Consider the following 9795-nt stretch of genomic DNA (forward strand, 5'->3'; position numbering starts at 1 on the left):
GGGACAGCTGACCCCAACTGACCAAAGGGATATTCCACACCATATGATGTCATGCTCAACATATAAACCTGGGGAAGAAGGAAGGGGAGGACGTTTGGAGCGATGGCGTTTGTCTTCCCAAGTCAACATTAGGCATGATGGAGCCCTGCTTTCCTGGAGATGGCTGAACACCTGCCTGCCCATGGGAAGCAGTGAATGAATTCCTTGTTTTGCTTTGCTTGTGCGCACGGCTTTTGCTTTCCCTATTAAACTGTTTTTATTTCAACCCACGAGTTTTCTCACTTTTACTCTTCCAATTCTCTCCTTCATCCCACCAGGAGGGAGGGAGTGAGCAGCTCTGTGGTGCTTAGTTGCTGGCTGGGGTTAAACCACAACAATAACATGCCTGATTGTTAATTTTTGTCAACAAAGATGACAAACGGGAATTAAGACTTGCAGTCTCTGCTACTTGGGTACCTCTGCCAAGCTCCAGCAAGAAATGCAGGGCTTGTCTAAGTTTAATGATTAACTGCCCTCAGATCAGAGGAGTAATTGAAACTGCACTACATCTGCAGTTTAAGAAATTAACCTGTATTTGTGAATGCATAGCCCTCCCTTCAACCATTAGTTGTAGAAGTTCATGAGCTGAAGAGATATCCTCTATGTAAACACAAATAATTTAAAGTGTAGAAAAAGGAGGGGGTAGTCATGCCATACTATTAATCTGTGATGCTCATTTCCAGGCATCCACCATCACTCTGAAGATCTTTTGTCTGACCCAGCATGACCATTATGCTTTAATCAAACATGCATGGTTATACATATGTGGCAAGCCTAACTAACCATGACCACATTAACTTTGTCCCATTAGATCTTCTCTGAAGTTATGAAAGCCAGAGGAAACTGAGTAACACTAATACCTTCTCTGGAACTGGCAGGTTTCTGAAGTAGACCATGTCTTTTTCAATTACACTTGAAGCCTTGTGCACCCTACCGGTAGTCTCTAGCAGTCATCCAGCAATGCACAGATTACAGAAGATCTAGCTTTTCTTTAGAAGAGAGTTTATATTCTTCTGTGCTTTACCAATTGGGATTAACTACAGAGCATTTCAGTCATGCTAAGGAACGTACTACAACACTTCTATAGAAATCCTGCTTCTTGATGAAGTAAAATAACTATTCACACCTACCTCTTACATAATAAACAATGATACACATGTAATAATTACTCCAGAAGTGTGGAGATGAGAAACATGCACAGTAACAGTTTCCAAGATCTTCTGGCCTGTATCAGGAAATTGCAACAACTGGGGAAAAAAGTTTTATCAATTGTACTACAGGTTTCCTTCACAATCTCTTCCCTAGAAGCAGATTTGTCTACTACGGAAGTTTAAAAGAAAAAACTATATACAAGATTGGCTGTTCCCTGTAAATGAGTATCTGATTCTCAGAGCACACAAACATATCATTACAAATTTAACCAACTGCTTAGCTTCTGCAGGATTTTATCCATTGCTAGCCTAGACATCTACAAGCCCTTGAAACAGATGTCCAACATCTCTGCGCACCAGATGACAAATCAAATTTAAGCTGAGCAATAGTTTTTACAGAGGCATTCCCAAGACCCAGTCCTACGAGAAGCACAGCCTGTCAGTACATATTAGCCCTGTTGCATCTCTTCAGTCTTCTGCAAGGAAGATCATTAACTATCATCTTGTAGAACCACCATAACCACAGAAACAATGGTGCCAAAAGAAAACAGTTCAACTGCTCAGAACTACTACCAGAAAACAGGCCTTGTCACCCCAAGATTTTTTATGACCATGAGTTGTTAATAAGCCAAACAGACTTTTTGCCAAGTGACAGCCATCAAGAATAAGATGCTGGAGGGTGGAGGGGAGCACCTGAGGTTTTCTTCATTTGTGCTGAAGCACAAAACCCTCAAGGTTCACAAACTCTTCATACTAGGTACAGAGTCTCTCAATACACTGAGGAAGGGAACTGGAAGGTCTTCTCTTCAAAATCTTAATCCTGTTACTAGTTAAATACATAACCACAGATTAAAATCCCACCCATAAACAAGTGTCTTACCCAAAGTGAAAAGATTTATCAGCCTACCCACAAAGCTGTTGGAGAAAAAGGTTTCTAGTTTAGTAAAGAGCCCAATTTTACTTACAACACAAAAATCTGGGCTGGTATTTCAACAAGACAAAAATAATGTTATGCTTATACCTTGGTCTTCCATGGTAAAGCCATAATCCAGCCCTGAAAGTTTAAGCCTGATGAATAATCTTAAGAACTCAGGCAATACAAAAGCAAGAGGACAGCATATCTGTATCTTCTCCAATAGAAAACTAATTCTATACAAAAATAAAGCCATATATGCCTGCCAACAGAACAAATATTTCATATTCTAAGTGCAGCTTTACCTATCTGGAAGATTCCACAAGGAGGTGAAAAGCTCAGAGACCATTCAAGACAAAATACAAGTCCAAGATTACATTTCAGTAAGAAGGATTACTGCAGTAATGACAACTCATTGCATACACAATCCAGAGATGCTTACACTGCATTATGGAAAAAGTAGTGTTATGCATATTCAAAAAGACAGAGATTGCAGTTTAAGTGGTTAAGTTCCAGCCTTTCAGTTGATTGTGGCTGTCACCTTAGTATGCTACTGTCAGATCATGCCACCCTCAGAGCAGGAAATCCTGAAAGTGTAAAATGTGGACGGATAGGGGAATCTTTTGGAGAATGACACACTTGCCCTAGATTTATATCCTTCCCCAGGCACGTGCTGTTGGTTGTTATAAGAAATATTACAATAAATAGATTATACAAACCTGATCAGACCAAATGTCTTACTGAAAAGAGGCATTTAACTGAGACTCAAAACAACTGCCTAAGATACTACAAAACTATAATAACACCCATGCCATTTTTTAAGTTCCTACATTCTACTACTCTGATTAAGATGCTTGGCTCCTCATTGCAAACATTGATGACTCACCTCCAGCCACTGTGGAGTAACAGAAGAGACAGACGTGCATAGCTCGTAAAACACAAAGGATTTGGACAGTGGTTGCCACTATACCAAGCACTACCTACAAAAGATTTTTTAAAGCAAGCTGGTACATGGCTTGGGATTGGTTTTTTTTGTTTTAATATGAAAAACAAAGATTGTGCCTTACTCTAAGATAAAAAGTAATGGGGAAGCTTACAAGTGTTGAGAAGCATGTTTGATAACCATCTACTAGGCATCAAACCACAGAATTTGTACAAAGGGCACAGTTGGTAACAAAACTTACTAGGTCACAAAACACTGAATGACTCTTTACCAGATAAAGATGAGAAACATTAAGTATTTGTTGCTTCTCAAACTCTAGAAATCTAAGCAACTCGGGGGAACTGGAATGTCCCTGTTTAAGAATATATGGAAACAGCTGATGTACAGCAAATTTAGTGAAGAGACTAAAAATCTTCCCAATATAGGATACAAAACTTAAGAAACAGTAGACCCTACCAGAGGAGTAGCACCATGTATCAAACGTAAGTATCTGACAGTTCTATCAAAGTTTGTGCTTATAACAGAAACCACTTGGCCTAAACAAGGGCTCATGCACTAAAAAAGAGAACCTGTTGGGGCAAAACTACAGTATTTGCAACCTCTAGTTCAGGTATCATACAGTGCTTAAGTCTCACACTAAGCATGATGCTACAGTGTCTGATTCTTTTTGTTTGTTTTATGAAGCATCTAGTTATACAGCGTACGACGGGGCACTCCTAATCTGATTTTCAACAATACACAGAGTCTGCTTCAACCTTACTGCTGAAGTAACTAACCTTTGCTACAGCACACAGTGGTTCAACATTACCGCAGGAAAAACAAGAGCTAGAAAACCTATTAGTGGTGTGCTTAACTTCCAAAAGAGGAACTACTTAAGTGAGAAAGCTTGTTAAAGTAAGAACAGAAAAAGAGCTTGCTAGGTAAAGGTGGGATGGAGATGACTTGATGGTCATCATGCTGAAGGCTCAAATCAAAATGAACCTTTGGAAAACCCAGAAGGTGGCATTTTTAAATACTATGAAGTTAATAGCAGAAGCACAGCACTTCAGAAAACTGAAGTTGTGTTTTAATTTTACTCCTTTCTATTCCCGCTATCCAAGAGGAATAAAGCAGACCAGGATCTTCAAGCTTTAAGCTGCTGCTCTATTTCAGGAGCTAAAAGCTGCAAATGAGCATCCAGTGTGATGTGAGCATGTGAAGGATACAGCACAAAAAACAAGTCTTCCCACATGTGTTCACCATAGAAGAACGTGCACCATAACCAGTATTCAGAGAAGACTCAGTACTAGTCTTGTACTCGTTCATTCCAAGAATGAACAGAAGATGATCGGTAACAAGTCACAAGAACTCAAAATAAAGTATCTGATCCTAAACTGTTGTGTATAACCTCTCCGTTAAGACTTCAGTAGCAGCAGCAAACACAAAGTGACTAACACTACATCAATTTTTAAGAAGGGTTCCAGCAGACACTCAAGAGGAACTACAGACCCATTAACCTAACACTCACAAGGGGTCAAGTTAACAGGAATTACATAAAAAAACTGAATGAGTGGGTATATGCATAAAGGCTATATTGTAGAGCACAGCTTTCTGTAAACACAAGTAATGCCTCACAAGTCTACTGTGATGCTTTGAATGAGTCAAGCATATGGACAAGGAAGACATGATTGATATAGTCTACCTGGATTTCCCAAAGGCATTTGACAAGGTCCCTCACCCAAGGTTCTTTAAGGAACTCAACTGCCATGGGATAGGAAGGAAAGTCCTCACATGGATAAACACTTGGCTGAAAGACAGGAAACAGGGTATGAATATAAGACTCAAGTGTTCAGAATGGAGAAGGATCACCAGTGAAATCACACAGTGATCTGTGCTGGGAAGCATGCTAACATTTTTAAATGATCCAGAAAAATGGAAGCAAATAGTAAGTACTAACCTAGTAGTAACAGCAAACTGCTAAGAACAAACACAAGAACAAAAAAAGAGCTGAAGAAATAGGGGCAAGCGTATTTTCTTCATTAAGTGACAAGTGTAACTGAAGATTAATGCCCATAGACTGCATTTTCCCTAGAACTGCAGGCCTCCACCTGGCATCAGTGGGCACCATACTATTCACTACAAGGATGAGCTCCAAATTCAAGCCAAGAGAAGGCAGGGCTCATCTTGTCATCCATTAGGAGCGCTCTACTTCTAAACACACTATTACATTGCCCACGTTAGGTTTTTCTGTTCTCTTAAGAAATCCTGCACTTGGCAAGCAAGACTTAAGAGATGGCTAAACCAGTCCAGCAGCTTGCAGGGAGGTGGGGGGGTGGCTTTCCCTGCTATCCCTATCAATTCCCTCATGCCAGTTCAACACTTCTTTGACCTCTCAACTGGCTGATTCAGGTCACCAGCTCAGAAAACAATCACTCAGGAAAAAAAAAAAAATCTTGCTTACAATTTAGAGAACTGAACTGGCTCTAAGGGTCAGACTACAACCCAAGTAAACATGAGAAACAGCCAGGGAAGAGAGGACATCCCTCTTTCAACAGTCAGTTGTCAGATTAGCTCACCCCACTTTGCAGCACTGCACCTTTAGTTTCTAAAAACATGAAATGAACACAACATTTATCCTTACACACTACGTAAGTTTCTGTGATTTTTCTTCCAAGGTCTTCATGTGCTTGAAGCACCCTGAGTAGATTATTACAGGCAATTAAAAGCAGTGTGCAACTACCGAGGTACTAAAAATTGATAATCCTATCTTAAGCTCCCTATCTAGAGCATGCCACACTTACCACAATGTACAAGTTTTATAAAAACGAGCATAAAAGAACCTAACAACTATATTCCCAGAGGTTGAGACAACCAACAGGCGGGGGGGGGGGGGGGGAGACGGGGGGGGGGAATACCGAAGAATATCCATCATGCACAGTGGCTCAGGCTATGATTTTATGGAGAAAGCAGCAGGTTATACTGCTATTCCTTGTATAAGGTTTATAATGGCTGGGGCAGCCAAGACATTTCCAACATTTGATTGCATGACTCTGCAATACACAGTTCAACAAAGCATACTTGTACCTTTATGCACTCAGAGAAATAGATGAGTTAAGGACAAATTATCTAAGCAACAGTGGGCTCAGGCTATGATTTTATGGAGAAAGCAGCAGGTTATACTGCTATTCCTTGTATAAGGTTTATAATGGCTGGGGCAGCCAAGACATTTCCAACATTTGATTGCATGACTCTGCAATACACAGTTCAACAAAGCATACTTGTACCTTTATGCACTCAGAGAAATAGATGAGTTAAGGACAAATTATCTAAGCAACAGTGGTATTTTCTGCATAATCAATCCTATGGACTACCACAAGTCTTTCTTGCAACAAGAACACGATTTCTAAGTCATCACTATCATCTCTTCAACCTGTGAACATATGCTTTTCTAAATAAAAGAGGGTTTTTCTCCAGTATTTGTAACAAAAATTTTAGTTTGAAAGCAAACCATAGGCAAATCTAAAGACTGAGCTTCATCATACATTTCTCTGCTTTATTGAGATCTGCTACTAAGTAATCTTCTAATACAAGTACTCAAGCATAATGGACACCAACTCAGCTTCTGGACTCCTTGCAGAGAACCAAACCATCTAATTGTACAGGTTTGTCTCCTTTGGTTGCTCTTGGTACCCCAGGACATTCAAGAAGGCCATTATAGAAAAAGGCCCTCTCACACAGCTCCTCATGATCAGAAGTCAATTTTTATGGCCCAGTATGTAAACAATTATCACTTACAAAAATTAACAACCTAATTCCTCCAACACTGTCTTGGCCATACACTATCTACCTCTTAGATTCCTACATTTCTTAGGGATATGCTCAGATTTTTCTGCCTTTTAGCACTTTCACACCTACTCAATTCAGAGACAAAGAGAGCAGTCATACCCTGTCACTAGAACAGTAAGACCTTTGACGGACAGGTAGAAGTACTAACCATTAATGTGGGGGGAAGGAAAAAAAACCACCCAAAAACTTAAGTGTGCTTGACATTTGCTTGAAACACAGGTCCTCTGCAAACTGAAATTAATATGCAACTTAAATTCTAATTTGTGACTTAGTTTACTGATTGATTCTTCATTAAGCTATAAGTTCAAGACCTGTTACTATGAGACAATTTTTTCTAAAATGCATTCAAATCTTGAATTGGGTCCATTCCTGCATACCTTACTGCCTTCATAATAAAGACACATTTCCCTGATAGACAGTTTATAAAAACATAGAGGAGTCAGCTGTTAGCTTGCTGTATTGGGAGTCAGGAGAGCTGTCAAATAGGTTTGGGTTTGTTTTTTTTTCCTTCTTAACTGTACCTTGACCTATTATCTGGTTTTGGTGGGGGGAAACACCTATTTCACCTCACCTAAGTTATACCGTATGTAAATTTGAAGTCATATACTTTAAGACCTGTAGTACAAGACTGCTGTTCAGAGTTTAAGTATCTGCTTACAGTCTACCTTGTGTCATAGCATGTTTCTCACCTGATTAAAAGAAAGATGTTACCTAGCTTCCGCAATGAAGAATTGGTTTCGACATTCAGCGGCAATCTACAGGAATGCAGATACACACATTCTCTTAATATAAAGAACTCAAATATTAGTAAGGTAATTTCGCAAACCAACACAGTATTACCTACTCCAATTGTTTTCCAAAAAAAAAAAAAAAAGGACAATTTATAGTTATATTATTCTATTAATAATAGTCTTTGAAGAAACAGCAGTAAGATTTCTCACAAAGCTTCCTGTATTATAAGTAAGCTTCCTGACATTTTGGGATTTGTCATGACATGCCTAAGCAGATCCGTGGAGATAGTCAGACACCCAAATCTCTTAATATCTCTAGAGATCAGGGCTTAAGTGCTACTTACACTGCAGAAGTACTGAGAAAGTTGTCCCCTTAATCTGGGCCAATATACTGAGGACAGTACAGATACAGGCCTAGATTTCCAACAATTCACAAGTATAGCTTCCAAGACTTCATAAATTCCCTAAGTGGGTTAGGTAAGTAACACCAAAGAAGCTACAGTTAGATGCCCACCATTAAGTGCTGCTATAAATGCCATGAACCATACATAAAACACAACCCACCACACACCACTTTTCAAGTCTCAAGGAGAAAGATGGGACAGAACTTAATGCTATCCTAACATTAAACACGAAAAATTGTCATTTCGCACTCATATTCAAGTTACACAAGAGATTCGCATTCCATGTATTTGTAGACAGTACTTACCATCACACCATTTTATATGTGCCAATTAATAACTGTGACCTTATGATCGCGTATCTCAAAAATCAAATTGAAGAGCAAAATTAAGAATAACTTACACTTCCACCATACTGCTTCCCAAACAATTTTCTTCACAGAATTATTTAGCAGTCTCAGCTATGATCTTGGCAGAACTGCAGTATTTCATATAAACAAGAACAAATTATGCCAATAATTTTTAATTTTTTCAGCTGAACAAGAATACAGAATTAGATCCTAAAACAGTACCTACAGTACATATTCTTCCAGACCATGGACATGAGACGTGAAGACGCATTTAGAACAACTAGCAGAATTAGAGGGTGCACCTTAAATTCATTTACTCAACTTGATTCCAACAAACTTTGGAAGTCTAAAACCCACAGCATTGACTTAAACATGACAACTTTTAAGTCTAGTGTTCCCTCCTAAATGATTACAGTCTCACTACCATTCAGAAGCAATATAGCATAAGAAGTCTTTTACATTTTGATCTAGCCAGCTTGTTTTGCAAACATCCATGATACTGGTAGAACAGAAAGCCCATCGAGGGAAATGCTGCACCAATGCAATCCCTACTAATCAATTTTTATTCATTGACAGGAAGTCTGATTGTTTTGCATTGCAGATCTCTACAATGGGGTAGAGTCTGATTACCTTCTAAAGAGCTGATTTACCACTGACTTAAGACACCAGAAAGACAGTCATGCCTCAAAAGCTCCCAAAGATGATAAATCCTCCAGGATGTTAGCCAAGCATCCCAACTTGGGTTTCCACCAAAGCCAACACTTTCAGTTGCACTGAGTCATCCATACCAGGTGGAGAACCCTTTCCTCCCTACTCACCAAACCAACTCCAGGAATGCTGCTGGAATTGGGACTCGGGGTCAGGGGGAAGGAAATGCATCTTCCCATCTCACACCCTTCAGGGTAGGCAATAAGATACTGAAAAAAACAAAACCACCAGCAGAAGTTGCACACTCACTGTGAAATATGGAATTGCATGCTTCCCTCCACCCAAGTCAATTAATTTGTACCCCAGTATCTGGTTGGGGGGGGGGCATTTTTTTTTCTGTGAGTCCTTAGAGTTATTGTGGAGACTGTTTGACTCCTCTCATTTAGTGGAATTCTTAGCTCTACCTTATTTCCCTACTGGAACTGTCACAGAAGGGAATCTTATTTAGGCCTTCTTTTTTTGTTGTAGTTTCTATTTTCCTCCCCCAAAACATGCATTTTTCAGATGTTTTGCAATACTGCTATCAGACACTTTCTAAGCATAACTCAGTAAATACGTGTCATTTGGTGAGAACTTGGTCATGTTGTCTACGAAAATTATGAACAGAACATATTTGGAGTGTCTTCCTACCTCTAAATGAATTGTAACTGCATTCACACTTTTTAAATATGAGGGTATTTATTTCACTTTAAATGAATACACATAAGGTCTTAGGGCAAAAGTAACAGTCCGAG

Source organism: Aptenodytes forsteri, unplaced genomic scaffold, assembly GCF_000699145.1.
Source record: "Aptenodytes forsteri isolate BGI_AS27 unplaced genomic scaffold, ASM69914v1 Scaffold188, whole genome shotgun sequence".
Lineage (NCBI taxonomy): Eukaryota > Metazoa > Chordata > Aves > Sphenisciformes > Spheniscidae > Aptenodytes > Aptenodytes forsteri.